The 17997-nt window shown below is 41.6% G+C and overlaps 2 long non-coding RNA genes across 10 annotated transcripts in view; both read right to left on the minus strand.

Annotated features, from left to right (window-relative positions):
* LOC104910794 overlaps positions 1-3383 on the minus strand; it is a 45740-nt gene extending 42357 nt beyond the window's left edge. For all 9 annotated transcript variants that reach the window (XR_004159670.1, XR_004159669.1, XR_004159666.1 and 6 more), the window contains exon 1: positions 3249-3383. This is a non-coding gene — a long non-coding RNA (uncharacterized LOC104910794). The remainder of the gene's footprint in view (positions 1-3248) is intronic.
* A 6628-nt stretch (positions 3384-10011) lies between these two features.
* Positions 10012-15738, minus strand: LOC116216584. Its single transcript, XR_004159672.1, has 3 exons — positions 14615-15738; positions 14329-14536; positions 10012-11824 (listed from the first exon to the last, which is right to left on the minus strand). It is a non-coding gene; the product is annotated as an uncharacterized LOC116216584 (long non-coding RNA).
* Positions 15739-17997: the final 2259 nt, after the last annotated feature.

Raw genomic sequence — 17997 nt, forward strand, 5'->3', positions numbered from 1 at the left:
CAGGCGTGTCAGCCAATCCTCCCAGCTTCGTATCATCAGCAAACTTGCTGAGGGTGGCCATTATCCCCTCATCAAGGTCATTGATGAAGATGTTGAACAAGACCGGACCCAGCACAGATCCCTGGGGGACACCACTGGTTACAGGTCTCCAGCCAGACTCTGCACCACCAACAATGACCCTCTGTGCTCTGCCAGTCAGCCAGTTCTCAACCCACCTCACTATCCACTCGTCTATCCCACACTTCCTCAGCTTTGTTATAAGGATGTCGTGGGAGACAGTATCAAATGCCTTTCTAAAATCAAGGTAGATTACATCTACCGCTCTTCCCCCATCCACCCAGCATGTGACAGCATCATAGAAGGCCACCAGGTTGGTCGAGTACGACCTCCCCTTGGTGAACCCATGCTGACTACTCCTGATAACCTCCTTTTCTCCTAGTTGTCTGGAGATGGTATCCAGCACAAGCTGTTCCATCACCTTTCCAGGGACAGAGGTCAGGCTGACACACCTATAATTACCCGGATCTTCCTTCTTGCCCTTTCTGAAGACCAGAGTGACATTGGCTATCCTCCAGTCTTCAGGGACCTCCCCTGTTATCCAAGACCTCTCAAAAATGATGGAGAGCGGTTCGGCAATGACCTCCGCCAGCTCCCTCAGCACACGTGGATGCACCCCATCAGGTCCCATGGACTTGTGGACCTTAGTATTGCCAAGGCGCTCACGCACGTCCTCTTTTCTTACTGAAGGGAAGTCTCCCATTCCCCAGACCCTTTCACTAACCTCCAGGGTGTGGGAAACTTGAGGGAGAGCCTTTTCACTGAAGACGGAAGTAAAGAAGGCATTCAGTATCTCTGCCTTCTCAGCATCCCCCGTTACCAGAACCCCCCCTCACTTAATAAGGGGCCCACATTCTCTCTAGTTTTCCTTTTGCTGTTAACATACTTGAGGAAGCCTTTTTTATTATCCTTTATCACTTTAGCCAGATTCAATTCCAGGCGGGCTTTAGCCTTCCTCGTTGCATCCCTGCAGGCCCTGACTACATTTCTATATTCTTCCCAAGTGGTCAGACCCTTTTTCCACATTTCATGGACCTTCTTCTTTCCTTCGAGCTTTCCCCCCTTTTTCTGGGACTGCAAATCAAACACCCTAAAATGCTAATGATTTTACAGCTTCTTAGGCTATTTCAAGAAAAAATCAAGGATATTTATTATTCTATAAAGGTCAATATTTCTGTTATTGCTGCAAGCCATTTTCATAGTTCAAGAGACAACTGTGTCAGACCATGTCTAGTATTAGATATTAATGCTATATCGCTCATAAAGAAGATATTGTTTGATGGCCATGAGCCAGCAGTGTGCCCCTGTAGCCAAGAAGGCCAATGCTATCCTGGGGTGTATTAAAAAAGAACGTTGAGGGAAGTGTTGGCAGGTTAAGGGAAGTGATCCTCCCCCTCTACTCTGCTCTGATGGGGCCACATCTGGAGCACTTGTCCAGTTCTGGGATCCTAAGTTCAAGAAAGACAGGGAACTTCTAGAAAGTCCTTTGGAGGGCCACAAAGATGATGAGGGGCCTGGAGCATCTCCTTTATGGGAAAAGACTGAGAAACCTGGGTCTCTTCAGTCTGGTGAAGACTGAAAGGGCTTATCAATGCTTATCACAGAATCACAGAATCGTAGGGGTTGGAAGGGACCTCCAGAGATCATTGAGTCCAACTCCCCTGCAAAAGCAGGTTCCCTACACCAGGTCGCACAAGTAGGTGTCCAGGCAGGTCTTGAATATCTCCAGAGAAGGAGACTCCACAACCTCCCTGGACATTTAGATATAAATATCTAAAGGGTGTGAACCAATTGGATGGTGCCAGACTCTTCAGTGGTGCCCAGCGACAGAACAGAAGGGAGCAATGGGCACCATCTGGAACACAGGAAGTTCCATACAGACACAAGGAAAAACTTATTTACTGTGAGGGTGACAGAACACTGGAACAGACTGCACAGAGAGGTTGTGGAGTCTCCCTCTCTGGAGATATTCAACACCCACCTCGATGCTTTCCTATGCAACCTACTGTAAGGATCCTGCTTTAGCAGGGTTTGGACTGGATGATCTCTCACTATTCAGACAGTTTAAGTGAAACTGCAGATAAATTGTAAAAATTTCAGTACGAGACAAATCCCTGTCATCTCTTGTACAGTATCATTCACTGCCAAAATGTGCCTGTCACAAGTGCAATACCATACATTCGTATTTGGATAGGCCCTAAGTACTATTCTAAGTTGCTGAAAAAATAATCTTTTTTTGCTAAAGCTTCAGAGTCTAAACATGTTGCAGAGAACTCCCGGAGTATTTGCAGAAGGCCTTTGTAGCTTATCTAAATCTAAAACTACTACCATTTCAACTTCAGTATCGGCTACTGACTTGCAAACTGCTGCTATGTCAGGTGATCCAGATTTTTTCTTTCTATCTGCTCACCTCAGTGACTTGTTAATCATGAAATTTATTTAAATATCCATTTCCTTATAGTTTACTAAGATTGAGAGAGAAATACGGACACTTCTGTCACTGCAAGCAAGAATGGACTGATACTATTAAGTTCCTGCAAATCAGTGATTTTCATCTTACATGCCTTCCGTGAACTGCTTTGAAAATGTGACTTCTGAAAACATGTTTTCTTTAAGTTGCCACAACAGTTTGGAATTTTGACTTTGATGCTGGGTTTTTATCTTTTTCCATCTGTTTTACTTCACCATAAGTGCTATGGGCACTTTTCTTGCCTTGTGACTACTGTTGTGGGATGCTAGAGTCTTCAGCAGTTTTTCAGTTCTGATATACGCATGCAGGACACGTTTCTGATAGTTCAACACAGAATAGCCCCCACAAACACAGAGCCAAGTTTAACAATGACACGTTCGCACATTCTGATTTTCATCTCTGTGCCCCAAAGTCTAGTAGGAAGAAACAGTACCACAGTTCCTAACACCACACGTTCTAGTTTCTTCAGCCAGCTAACTAATGATTAGAAAGGGAAAAGACCCCTGTTAGTCCCATCAAGCTGACCACCTACTGTCTCATTGCAGGCAAATGCTGCTCAGTGTGTTGTAACTACTCTGCTATTGCCTTCTTTAATTCTCAGCTTCTTTGTAAAACCACTTCAATTTAGCACTTGTGAGGACAGAAAATCAGCATCTATGATGAGATGGTTGCTTTTCCTGCCTCGAAACAGCAGAGGCAAATGCATGATGACAGGCAGTACCTTTCTGATGGAGACAGGAGGACACCTCTTGCTCGTTTCAGCAGGTGATGGAAGCAGGATCCTGTGGCAGAAGAGGTGGCAAGGCTGGCTGCCTGGGGGCAGCTCCTGCAGGTGCAGTGGGTGTGCTCTGCCCTAGGGAGCCAAGGTCACAGAAGAGGCGGGGACCAGAGTCACTTGCATTATCTATTGTGCCCAGATGCAAGCTGATCTCTAATTCTGAATGAAAAACATTCACTCCCCACTGAAAAACTAACAACTTTGCATTTCTTTGTGAAAATACTTACAATTTTCTGTGCACATTTTGCTATTCAAAAGTTTGATTTGCTGAAAAATAATTTTCCGTCAGAAGTAACAAATGATGAATACTTCCTTTCCAGACTTTGTTAAAACAGCATAAACCCAAATAAAACATTCCTTGGGGCATTAATAGGTTAAATGTGATATGTTATAAAGGTTATATTTATATAACAATGTTCTGTAGTGTATAGTCTCAGTCTTGGAAAACAGCCCAAACCAACTCCTACTACAATAATCTTTCCCTACCCTTTGTGCTCCTTGAATTATGCAGTATACCAACTGTCAATAAATAGTCATGTTTCCTCAAGTACCGTGCCCAGTGGCACTGTATGTGTTGGAAAAGTACCTGCTTTGTAAGTCATATTTTTCAAATTTTGTTGATACCATTGGATAAACAGTAAAGTCCTTTACTAGGCAATACTCTAGCCGAAGTAACTGATTTTTTTTTTTTTGCCTGGACATAATCCATATGGTTAAACTGTTAATTGGTAGACTCCCAGTGAAGGGAGAGTCAGCACTCAGCTTTCTCAGAAGGCATTTACAAAGCATAAGGTGAGATTAAAGATGCATCTAGAGAAAAGTCTGACTCTTTCCCTCTTGAACTGTGAAACACACTAATTGCAGGAGGGGCAGAGCAAAGAAGTAAAATAAAAGCTGTTACCCTAATTATGCACAGCCTTTATTTTGTATTAGAATGAAGCTTTAGGTGTGGTTACTATCTGTTTGATTTCATTAATGAGACTTCGTAAATTATAAACCATTAAAGAGTGCAGATGGGAATGATTTCAGGCTCAGTATGAGAATTTTATTGCTGGCTATCAAAGACCAGGACCTAAAATGCTAATTTTTCAGACGTCTTTTGATCACTACAGATAGTGAAATGTTAATCAAATAAATGTTTAACATAGTCCTTGTTATTCTAAATGGGAAATAAAATGCAGCCTGCCAAATTTTAATTGTTCATTTGGGCTATCCAGCTATCACTTTGCAAATCTCTAAGCTTGATATTAGAGAACATCCTTCTTAGGAAGAATATAATACTTCTGGAGACGTGCCTGGATATCACTGGCTTGAGAGCACAAGTATTCTTCACTTCTGAGAGCTAAATTAAGACTCCCACTGAGTTCTGCAGCAAGTTGTGATGCTGGAAGTATTGTGGGCTTGCATAAGGCAAGACTGGACAGTGTTTCCAAGTTAGCTGGGAGGTGAGATGATGTGATCTGGCAGACTCCTGTGACAAGCCCATGGCAATGCTTTGGCACAGTTCACCCAGCTTTCATGGCACTGACTTGCTTGTAATAGTGAGGCCACCACAAGAAGTCATCCCACTATGCCAGGTAACTCCTTTAAATGCCCAAATCCTGTAGCTAGCCACATTAGGGTTTGTTAGGGAAGAAAAGGAAAGGAGTCACCTTTGATGTTGTCTGCCTAACAGTACTCTGATGTGGGAGCCAGGACTTAGCACAAAACTAAAAGAAGCATCCTTGATTAAGTACCAGGAGAAATAGTATACCTTGGAGGAAAAAAGTGGCATGGAAGAAAACACTACTTTTTTCCCCTTTTTATAGAGCCAGGTAATGCATGTTTACTTTGCTCAGGTGTTTATTTTACTGTAACATAAATTCTACACTGAATACACTAAGGCTGAAACAATTACTAAGTAATGCTTTTTGAATAGTTTTCTAACACAGAACTTGAGTTATGAGTCCAGATACTCTGAGAAGGAAAATGCTTGTTCAACTGATAAAACTCAGGATATTTTTAGGCAACTTCATTTTAAAGTCCTAATAGAAAACACTGTATGTTTTTATGTGGCTCTCTCCTGTCCCTTTTAAAGTTCAGTTATAAGATCCTAGCCTCCTTTACAAGGCTTAAGGAGCCTGCAGTGTTGCAAATAAACATGTACAATTATGACTCTAAATTCATAAAACTGTACTCCCCCGTGGAACTAATTGTAGTTTTTCAGAAGAAAATCAGAAGGGGCCATCTGCAGAGGAGGTATTATTAACATATTCAAGAGTCAGCATGAGGCTCCCTCAGGAAGGGGCCAGGAGCAGCTCTAGCAGCTCCAGAGGGGAACTCCTGTCCAGAAGCAGGTTTGGGTGAGGATGGAGGGCAGACACACAGTGCTGCACTCCTTGAGGCATTGAGCATCACTTCCTCAACCTCCAGGCACACCAGTGTTCCTCACAAGTCAGGAACCGCCCTGGCTTCCAACTCGCTGGCAGGTGTGTCCCCAGGCAGGGCAGGGAGTGGTGGGGTTGCCGGCAGCGCCTTGCTAGGATGCCTGCGCCAGGGCATTGAGGAGGGGCCCAAAAGGGGAGAGGCTGGGAAATTCCAAAGGGAAAAGATTGCGCTAAGATGTGGGGACACCTCAGGGTATATGTGGAAAAGACTTCAGTGTGGCCAATATTACTATTGATTACTCAAAGTGCAAAAAGCAAAGGCTCTCCTGTGCCTCCCTTCTCACTCCAGTGGTAAAAAGCCATTTGTGGCGTACAAGCGGGAACTGAAGGATTAATTTCTTATAATGGCAAACTAGTCAGAGTAGGGAGGCTATTTAAAGTAATACTGGGGAAAATCCTACTTTTGTGTGCAAAAGTCATCTCTGCATACAGACATCTCAAACTATGGAGAAGTTCATTACACCACTGAGTCAAGATAGCACGTGGATCATCGCCATTCTGTCATTACACTAAACCTAAATTTCTTCCATTAACTGCACTGGCAGCAATGGTGGTGAATTTAGTTTCTCAAAAGGTTGACTAATAATTGCCATCCATACTGTCCCTGAAATGTCTTTCATCAGCAGGCATAGAGCAGTGGGGTCTATGCATATGATGGAGAAGGATATCTGGACACAAGCCACATGCAGTGGAAAAGACCCATGTACTGGAAGAGAAGGCTTCTAATCTGGAGGGAGACAGACATTTTACATGATCTGACAGTGACAGGACAAGGAGGGGATGGTTTTAAACTAAAAAAAGAGATTTAGATTATATACTAGGAGGTATATTCAGAAGGTGGTGAGGCAGTGGTACAGGCTGCCCAAAGAAGCTGTGGATGCCCTCTCCCTGGAGGCACTCAAGGACAGCCTGATCTGGTGAGTAACAAGCCTGCCCACGGCAGAGGAAACTGGGTAGTTTTAAAAGTCCCTTCGAACCCAAGCTGTGATTCTGTGATTCTATGATTCTATGAAATTATATTACAGTTTGATGAAAACCATGCATACTAAACATGCGTTAATAAAGATGCACTCTCTGTCAGAATGGAAAAACATGGCAGGAGATCAGGCAACATGGCTTATTCTGATTTCATATACTGCAGCTTTCATTTACTACACTGCATTTTATGTAGACAGTATTTAAGAGTGCCTGTCACAGACTAAGCACCTCTTTTGCACAAACACATATGAGATTTTCTAAGTTCTGGGCCATTTTTTTTTCTGCCTATTTTCTGCTGCAGTCCCAAGGAACATTATTTGGTCTGCTGCAAGAATAGCATAGCTGAGAGTTAGGATGAAATTTCATTAAATATTAGGTCTGAGACACTGCTGGCACATATACGTCACTGTTGACAATGAATTTACAGGTTTGAAGGCAATGATTGGCAGAGTTTATTGTGACTGCACTGCTGGCACGTTCATCACACTGCATAAATGCTGGCAGAAACAGTGCATGCTAGCATCAATCATGTACTCTATAGTAGACTGTAAACCATGGCATCAAAAGAATCAGAAACAAGCAGGTAGTTCATAGAATCACAGAATATCCTGAGTATGAAGAGATCCATAAGGATCATCAAATCCAATTCCTGGCTCCTCATAGGACCCCCAAACTTCAAACTTTATGTCTGAGAGCACTGCCCAAACACTCCTTGAACTCTGGCACTTGGGGCTGTGCCCACTTCCCTGAGCAGCCTATTCCATGCCCACCATCCTGTGGTGAAGACCATTCCCTAACACCCAACTGACCCTCCCCTGACTCACCTCTGTGCCATTCCCTTGGGTCCTGTTGCTGCCATCAGAGAGCAGACATCAGTGCTGCCCCTTCGCTCCCTGTGAGGAGCTGTAAGCTGCCACATGGCCTCCCCTCAGCTCCTCTGCTCTGGGCTGAACAAAGGGAGATCAGCCACTCCTCATACATCTTGCTTTTAGACCCTTCACCACCTTTGTTACCCTCCTTTGGATGCTCTCTGATAGTTTTATGTCCTTAAGTTCCTCTATTCACTATGGACACGGTCCTCCCCACACAGTAGCAATCTCTCAAACTTGGCTGAAATGCGCTGTAGCTCAGGTCTATTATGAAGACATAAAATCTTCATGGAAAGCTAATTTCTGCTCCGGCTCTCGTTCTAATGAGAAAAACAGCATTAGAAATGGTGGCTTCCCATTTAACCAGAGTCCGCAGATGCTTTTAATTACATCACCTGTCCTGGGATAACAATAACTGCAGTTACTTAACAGTCTATACATATCCGATATCACAGAGAATGTTTCCTCCTGGTTAGTGTCTCCAGTAAAAACATACACAGTAGATCTGTACATTTCCAATCAATAAATATTAATTTTACTTTTGCTAGACATTATAAACCTACTGAGACTGTTAAAGAGAGAATTTTTAAGAGTAGCTGTTTAGTGCAGCAAATTTTCAAAACATAGAAAAATCTTTTCCCACTAATCCTTGCTCAGAAATGACAAACAGTGGAGATAGTGTGATAAAAGACATCTTCACTATTACTGTCTATGGATAATGTTCCATGCATGTAGCTGGTGCTAAACAGAACAGACTTAAATATGCCCAAACCCTCTTAACTAATGTACATGCCTTTCGTCCCCTTGTATATCACATTTTAATTGGGTACAGTCAGGGTATCTGTGAGAAATTAAATGAAAATACCATCTATATATGGATATTTAGCAGAAGTAAAGTATTAGACTTGCTTGTCATGTGCATTTGTGACAACAAGACCACTGTTAGTTTAATTATTAATATAGAATAGTATCATAGGAGTGATTTCTTCTAGTCATAGCCATCTCAAAATTAAAACAGCAAATTATGAAAAATACAAAACTGATCTCTGCCAAGTAATTCCCAGCAAGAGTATTTTTTGAGATGATCTCTCAAATGCAATAGCACTTTCATGAAAAGAAAACAGTTTCTTTGTTTTGTTTTACTTTTACATTACGGTGCTTATAAAATGGGCAACATTTTTGTTTCATTGTTCATTTAGAAATGGTCTTGGAAGCAATTTTCAACCAGCTGTGTTTCTGTGGATTATTCCCCCGGTGCTGTTGATGACATACAGTATTACTGAATGTCGCAAATCAGCCTGAGACATCATGTATTGTACAGTATAGATTATTTATTTTGCCAAGTCTGGGTTTTTCTTTCTTAGGTTAAGAGTTTGGAATCAGTCCCAAAGGTAATAAGGAAATTTGTGCACCAGTTAAATCTGTCTCTTGCCTGGCTCCCTTCCTGCTTTCTTGGCCTCTCTAGAGACACATAATCTATGCAACCCATGTAGCTCTCATGCAGTTGCGTACAGGCTTCTCAACTTCTTACAGTCCCCCACAGCTGCAAAGTGAGGTGCTATAAATCAGGTGTGGTAGGTTGCATTGCTTTGCTGCTAACCAGGTCAATTTCTCCTTAAAAGAAGATTTCAGAAAACCAATAACCATAACAAGTGGTGCAACACACTGCTGCAAATAATGAATTTTTTTGCTATCAGTGCACAAAGAACTTCATAACACCCTATTCAAAGGAAAACAACAACAACAACAAAAAAAACCAGACTGGTTGCACAGGGATTTCATGACTGGAAATATCTCAGTTTGTCTATACTTGAATGCTCCTTTTGGATACTTCCATTTTTTATGACTTTAGTGGGAAAAAAAGAAATATATATTTTAGAAAATCAAAATCAGTCCAAAGGGCACTGAGTACGGCCAGAAGAATATCTGGATTATTTTCTCTGTTTAAAGGCAAGGGGGAGAACAAATGCTGAGTTCCACTGACAACTAATTACATGGATCTTAAATCTAACAAAATGAATGCTTGTCTGCCAGTTTAAAAATTCAGTTTGCTTGATCCTCATAAGCCAAAAACACAGTTGTCATTAATTTTGTATGTTAACAAATATTAGAAAAGAAGAACCTTCATTCTTCCTATTTCTGCAGATGCTTGGATTTCAATGTCTCATATAATGCTGCTTTTACACCTGAAATAACAACCCTGGACTATATGTCAGACAACATTCTCATGCACATCCCAGCTGTTGCATCTCTCTGCTCTCCCTCATATCATGCAATGGGAACTTTAAAAAAAAAAAAATCAGCACTAGATGAAGCAGAAAGTCTCTAGAAAAACTACAGTAGTATCTCTCTTAACCCTTAAAAAAAAAAAAGAAAAGTATATATTTATATATATGCACATACAGTCTGAGGCTTTTAAGTGATTCATAAGGCTTTTGCTGACACTATCCAGTAAAGAGATCTTCAGCAATTTGGGATTTTCTTTGAATGACTTCAACAATTAATACGTAGCTAAACTGGTGAATTTGTTACACTCAAAATCTTGTCCATGGGCAAAAAGGAAGCACAATTTCCTTTAGATAAATATATCTAAGAATGAAAGTCCTGCAGAATTTTTTCATAACTCCAAATGAACCTAATCTTTCCTCTTAATGCAATTCTTTGTTGTCATATCCTTAAATGACCTGCAGGTAGACAATGATATGTTTTACTGCATAAACAAGTTCATGATAGATAAGACTGCAATAGTAGACAATTTTCCTCAGCGTTGGTCCTTTGACACAAACAAACATGGACTGAACTGAAGGGAAGCTAGAATGTGTGTTGAAACTTGAGCTTAAGACGACCAAGAACAGGAGAGCAAGGAGTCAAGATGGAGAGAAATCTTGTCAGGGTATAGAAAGATGCAACTAAGCAATGTTAGCCCAGTGTGTAAGAGCTATGGGCTCCCTTCCTTCCTGGATTTGTAAAGACTGTTTTGTTTCATCCCCACCATTTATTTTACTGCTATTTCTGAAAGCCTTTCCTTTATCATTTGAAGTGGTAATATGGCCCACATTTTGACTTGCAAAGGAGTCAGCCCCTTCTTTATGCCTGCCTTGCAGGGCTCCTCAAAGAACAAGCTCAGCCTTATCTACTGATGCTCTCTATCTGAGGAAAAGCTTTCTCAGTCCCACCCTTTCTGAGTACTCTTAGGGCAGCAAATTAAAAACTCAAAGCCTCTGGCATAGGGGTAACTGTTTCAGATAAAGCAGAAACTGAGGATACCTTCTCCTATCTCACTTTGATGTTAATCAGATATGAAAACATTGGCAAGTTCTTCAGCACTCTATCTAAACCAGTGATGTAACTCCTACAGGCAGGCTTGAAGCTCCTGGTAAACTGACCCTGTTTGTTTCCTCAGCCCATATGAACTCTGTTATTGCTGCTTCTGACTGAAATTCAAGATCTTCAGAAATTCAGTTGATGTTAGAGCCAGAATCGGAACTCTGGAACTCTCTATTCATGGGCAGCTAATTGGGCTCAGAAATATACACACCTCTTGTGTTTGAGCTAGCATGCTTGAACCTCCACAGGCAGCAGCTGGATGATCAGGGATTTTTTCTAAAGGGCCAATCTGTCCTTGGCTATGTCCATAATGGTCTCATGCTGTATGTGTAGGTGAAATACAAAGAATGGATATCTGGTTTGTTCAGGACTCTCATTCATTCTCCCTTCTCTCACAAAATGGATTACAAAGTATTACCAAAGCCCCTTGAATCCAATGTTTATGCCAACTCATGCACATGAAAAGCTTCTCAGTTCATGGTCTGTTCAATGCCACATAACAGTTATCAGACATACAATTTTAAAAACTGACATTTAACAATCGAATCATTGCCTCTACCACACAATGCCTTACCATGACCAGTGATACTAAGATGAAGAAAATCATGCCCAATTCATATCTGTTCAGAGTCCCAGCCTGCTCTTCAGTGACTACTTCTATGCAGCTTTTCTTATATATGCAGTGACTAGATTTTATGCTACATTTTCTCATAGCTAGAAGGTAAATTGATTTTCCATTTCCTTTCCAATCATTTATTTAAAATAAATGATAATTTACATAAAGGCAGCTTTGCTGTAGCAAGTTGGACAAGTCTACTCACTGATGATTAACGCTTTGCAGATATATGCTGTAAATTGCTCATGCGCCAGAAGACAGTGATAGTGGATCCATAGGGATGTGGAAAGCAGTTCAGACTTGCTGGATGAAAGAAACAAAAACAAGGTAATATTTTATGGCCTGTACATAATTTAAATTCAGTAATAAAGAAATCCATGGCTTACCACCCTTGGCCACATTCAGGCATGTAAATACCATTTAAGAAGTGTTGGGGTATGAGAGACACCTACGTGAAGCTGGCAGATATGGCACATGGGAAATCTATCATGAGATAAAAAAATATATTCTGGAGATCAGGAATGAACACAATGGTATTCACAGATAGCACTGGGCAGCTGTATGGAAGCAGATGAATTGAGTTCTTTATGTATATAACAACACATTACAAAGTGTTATGTGCTTTTTTCCCAGTTGAAATGTGTCAGCTCATGGATTGCATCTCAATAGTCATTATAATATAAAGCAATTTGCATAGCAGTTTGCTAAATATCCGTTTGGGATCAGAGTCTCAAAATAAACATTGCTGTTCAACAGAAGAATTTTTTAACCTATCTTTTCTCCTCTTCTTTATTCCTTGTGGTATCATTAGCCCTCTCTGTGACCATAAAAAACCTGGAAGATAGTGGGAGAGGTGCTAGCTTTCCTCTCCCTGTGCCCTGTCACAAGAATTCCCACTGCGCTCATTGCTCAGAAATGGCAGGCATGGCAGAGACTTACACACAAGACTGAGATGGAAGTAAATGGAAAATTTAACACAGCTATAAATAGGCAGAGCTATTATTTAAGCTTCCACACATAGGAATTAGCTGTCTTAAGGAGGATCTTTGGTATGAAAATTCTCTGAAGAGAATAATTGGAGAGGCCCCAGATGATCTTATTTGTATTCGTCAAGAATCAGAAGCCAGTAGTCCTCTGCTCACACAGTTTTGGAAAGAACTCTAAAAAGAAAACTTCACTTTGAAGGATGAGAAATATCACTTAGAGAAAAGTGAGTTAAAGAGTTAAATTTGAGATGATCAAAGATAATACGAGTAACCCCATCCTTATAGGGAGAGAGCATTTTTCATAGTACTAGTACTGAATCCAGAGGCAGGATAAGATTCAGTGATAGAAAACTGAAGCTAGAAAAATTGCAATGGGAAATGAGCAACAAATGATTAACAGTTAATTTGATAATGACTGGAAGACCTCAACAAGGGCTGTGATGCATTGTCCACCATCTGAAGACTTAATATCAAGTCTTAGTGTTTCCCTGAAGCCATTTATTTCTTCATGATACTGCTGGACTTCATACAGAAATCACCGATAGTAATTATGATCTGTACAACGTGAAAGGTGACAGTATGGTCTTTTTGACCTTAAAATTCATTGGGGGGGGGAGTGGAGAGGGGGTGGGAAAGAGTCATTTTTCTGCTCTAAGAAGCCATACCAAGACAGGTCAGAGGGAATGAATAATGAAATGTGATTAACTTAACCTAAAAAGAAACATATCACTTTACTTACAAAAGCAAATCTCAGACAGTGTTGCCATTGCTTCCAGTCTGTCAGTGGATGGCAAAAGTTCAAGTGCTGTGTTTATACAGAGTCTAACACAAAAGGAGGCTCATCTCTAAAAAGGTAAACACCTGATTGTAGGCAAATAGCTTGAATAAAGGAAAACATGCCCCTTGGAATTACTGCTGAAGTGTGACTGTGGAGAAGGTTTCTGACACCTTTAGTCTTCAGGACAAGCTGAGCAGAGTTTCTCAAAACTTGAAAAAGTTCACAGCAACATAGTCTAACTACTGTCTTTCAACATTCAACTCTATATTATTTCAATTCACTTCCAATCTTTGTCATTTTGAAGACCATGAGCAACTCGAGCCACTGGTTTCTGTTGAAGTACGATCAACTTTACCAGTATATATAGAAATGGAAATCTGTGCCTAATTCTCAATTTCCTCACTTAACAACAGGGTGGTGACTTTAAAAGATTTTCCTGTACAAAATAAGTAAGATCTGATCTCACACCTTAAGTTCAGTTTTGAAAGGATAACACAATGTGCTGGCACAAAGTTGTACTTATGAAGGTTAACAATGGACATTGGGAAAAAGTTCTTTACTGTGAGGATGCTTAAAAATTGGAACAAGTTGCCCAGAGAGCTTGTTGATGCACCATGCCTGTTAGTATTCAAGAGATGTTTCAGTAGTGCCCTCAGGAATATGCTGTAACTTTTGGTTAGCTCTACAGATGGACTGCATGGTTTCTGCAGGTCACTTTCAACTGAACCATTTCTACTCTATTCTATTTTACGCAATTCCATTCTATTCTATAAAAGCTAAACAATTTTCTGGGAGATGACAAAATTAAATGCATCTCCCCTAATAATAATTACACTGGCAGAAAAAGTCATTCAAGTACAGCAGATGGGATACAACGAACAATAAGACAATGGTGCTGTAATACCACTTTCATTCACCAAGCTCACCCAGTTCAGTGTTCAAACAAATCACACAGAGGTGTTTTTGAAAGGGATTAGTGCACTGAAGGCGTCTGACCCCAGGTCAGAAACTAAACGATGAACCACATGGCTTCAGGCACTCACCTTGGGATTAAGCAGCAATGCGCATGGATGTGTCCTGCTGAAGTGTTTCCAGATGATCTGGTTCATCAGGTCAAGGCAATGCTGGCTTGCCACTCCACGTCCCAACTGACTGGCCTGCACACAGCACGTCGTCCCCCATGCTGTCAGCTGTGGGGAGCCCAGCAGCCTGACACACTTTGCCACTGCTGTAGAGGCAGCAGACCAAACCCTGCAACAGGCCCACATGCCATTTCATGCAAGGAAGCAAAATAAACACCAACGTGACATTTTCAGAAAATCTGCTCACCTTTATGTCAGCATGACAATCCCCACTGACGTCAGCAAACACAGGATTAGGCAAGGGCTTAGTGCTTTCAACACCTGTCCTTGCAAGTAGGGGACCAGGACAGCCCTGCAGGCCCACATTCATTGGACACGTACACCAGCATGGAGACAGCAAGACAGAAATCAGGGTCCACTGCAAAACCCATCTGAATTCTTATCTGCCCTCACCCCCAGCATACTTGGCAGCCTTCACTGCACTGGATACTGCTGTGGCCATGCTGCCAGCCAGCATGTTTCAGTCCGGCTTGGTTAAGCCCCTGCAAAGCGCGATTACATCTACAGCAGCAGGGTGGGCATGCCCTTACTGCGTTAGGAGAGATACAGAAACCTGAGAAGGACTGAGGCAGAACAAGAACTGCACTGATAACATGCAGAGTTATGCCATCAGCACATGGTTCTGTCCTGGCTGATCTGTTCGTTGCAGTATTTTTTTATTTTTAAATGCTCACTCACTTAATCCTCTCAATTGTCCTTCGCTGCCTCTGCTTCCACAGCTCTCTCCCCCCAACTATCACCAGCTGAATTCAGCAGATCTCGGTTGGTCTCCAAGCTAAACATGAAGCTGAGGAACAAAAACGAGGAGCTGCAGAGCTCAGTAATGCAGCGCTTAGTACTGTAGTAGGTGACCTCCTCCAAGGTCCTAAAAACCCTGCCATGCTCTCTGTGATGGGAGGGGACTTCCTGGGAGACTTCTCAAGAAGGAACTCTTCAGAAGAAGTTCAGAATGCAAGCACATAAAATACGCCATGAAAATACAACTCTCTAACTTCATATCACAGAGTTCCACATTTTCTTGGCAATAATTGAAATCCATTCTGGTATATTTCCTAGGTAAACATAAACACAGCTAATTCCCCTCTCCTTCAAGTGAGAAAACCAAGAGGATAATGTTTCCATGCATTTTCTCACAGTGCGCAGACAAAAGGCAAAGTATCCTCACCAGAGCTACCATGGGCTGATCAGGATGGAAACAGTTGTTGAGATTAAGATGTATGCCAGCTCCACCCTGCATTTGTCTTGAGGCAGGGCAGTCTCTTCTGTTCCCTCCTCTCCTCCCCTTTCTTATGCCCTGGAGAATGCTCTGTGGCTGCCTTCTCTGCTTCCACACCTGACCCCAATCCTCCCCCTCCTCCCTTGATGTTATTTGAGATCCCACACTCAGCACAGTCCTCTCTTTCCCTTACACAGTGTGAGGGAGAAGCTATGGTCTGGCTGCAGACATCTCGGTCTGTCTCAGGCTAGAACATTTCCACAAAGCGATATTAGCTTTAGTTGAACCACTTAGTAACATCTCATATGAAATCAGATCTTCGCATGTGACACTCTGATGTGGTCATCCCTATAGGAGCAGCCCAGTGTTTCTGAGAAACGCCTGCCAAGGTGTTTGTCCAAGGAAGAGCTGGCTGCTCTCACCACACTGAGAGATGGTTCAGGAAGACGAGCGTGGTGCCATCCAGCACGAGATGTTCTTGTTCTGTCTCAGAGCATGACCAAGCATGAACCCAGATAATGAGAGGAGCAGTAATAGTAAAAACATACATATTAACCTTTCAGGCTTCTACACAAGGAAGAGAAGTCACATAAGTTACTGGGATAGCTTAACTGCCAACAGTCATTGGAAATGCACACGTGTTCAGTTTGTCAGTGAAAAGTACTCAAAGCAGTTTTCTCTGAAATTGTCCTAAGAGCAAAAATCAAAAATAAGGACACTGGGGAGATGTGTTAGTGAATGGGTGAAAAGTATTTAAGTTAGTGTAACTGCATGGCACTGGGAAATCAGAAGGTATCCTTTTGCACAACATCACAGAGATTTCAGCAAGGTGCACAATTCACTCCAACCAGCACTGCCCCACAGGCTGTCATTACAACGGCTGGTAGTGGTGGCTGGCAGGGAGCTCCGTGAGACATTCCATTTCTCTAGTAATTAAGAGCCCATTCCTGCCAGTTGCTGAGCGTTCCCATATTCTGCCCCCTTCAGCTGAAGGCAAGGCAAGTCATATCTGCATGACAAGAGGCTTTCACAGGGTGACAGTCTTTAAGGGCCAAAATGTTCATCATAGATCAGGTTAAATATTTGCACTTTTAAAATGAATCCATTTTGAAAATTCTACAGCTCTGTGCACCGATGTTTAAATCTGCCTCTCTCCCACCCTAGGTTTTAAAAACACTTTGGATTGTGGAAAGCCATTCCGGCCTTGAAAAATGAAAATGCAACGTGTGGAACAGATCATTCAGCCATTCCTGGGTGAATTGTTAGGTACAGGAAGTCCAACCTCTTCTGCTGCCTTAAATGAACTTTTGGCATAAGTTGGATTAGATAACAAATGTCCTCCATGAGGGGAAGAAGGTCTCTTGAGTAAATGCCTGAAAGAGAAATCTTATTTCTCTATCACATTTGCTCTTGTCAAGAGTATATCTGGAGAATCTGAGACAATCAGCGGATTTCTGATTTTGAAATGATGGTTTCAACTTCAGCATACAGAAACAGAAAAAGGAGCAAAAACTGTTTTAGGGCCATCTACCATATGGAACATCCTCTGGCACTCAAATCAGTACCTACGTTTTATAGACCTTGAGAATACATTTGATCTGTGAAGAGTTGGGTTGCTGAGAAGGTTGTTAATAGCCTGGAATGCTTCTGTGGTGTAATTGAGAGAGCAACCTTCTCTCACATTATTAAAAGCACAGATTAATGTGAGATAAGCAGATTTTTGAATACTTTTACTGCTTCAATTTTTTGACTAAGTATTTCCTTAGTATTTGACTAAGAAATTCCTTAGGCAGAGATACAGTGAACATCAAAATTCCAGAAGAGACAGATTTCACAGATGATAATCTGGATCATTGACCAGATGTGACAGTGTGTGATTGAAGAATCTGAGGAATCTGATAAAGGCAGTGATGATAAAAAGTATACTTAATAATGTAACAAAACACACATTGCAAAAGTAGAGTCATTTGGGCTGGAAATTTTGTGAGCTTTTCCTATCATTAAAGGAGATAATTGTACTGGGATGGGAGGAGAATAGTGGCTTCTACTGTTTCAAAGTAGTGTGGAAATTAAGTTTATCTGAGAAATAAACTTCAGTTCTGAACATAAGTGTAGAGGGAATTTTACTGAATAGGACTGAGACACTGGGGATTACAAGGAAATTGATGAGAATACTTTTAAATATTGATATCCTTCCACATTTTAGACATTAATGGATGGTTGGATGGATGCTACAGGAGACACACATCACAGCTACTATGAAAGACAATGGAAATAGATTAGCCACTGTCTGAGGAAATCGGCCATCAGCCATCACAGCCAGCAGGCAAGCTCTGTGGGTGGAGCCCACAGGG

This window comes from Meleagris gallopavo, chromosome 4 (assembly GCF_000146605.3).
Source record: "Meleagris gallopavo isolate NT-WF06-2002-E0010 breed Aviagen turkey brand Nicholas breeding stock chromosome 4, Turkey_5.1, whole genome shotgun sequence".
NCBI lineage: Eukaryota > Metazoa > Chordata > Aves > Galliformes > Phasianidae > Meleagris > Meleagris gallopavo.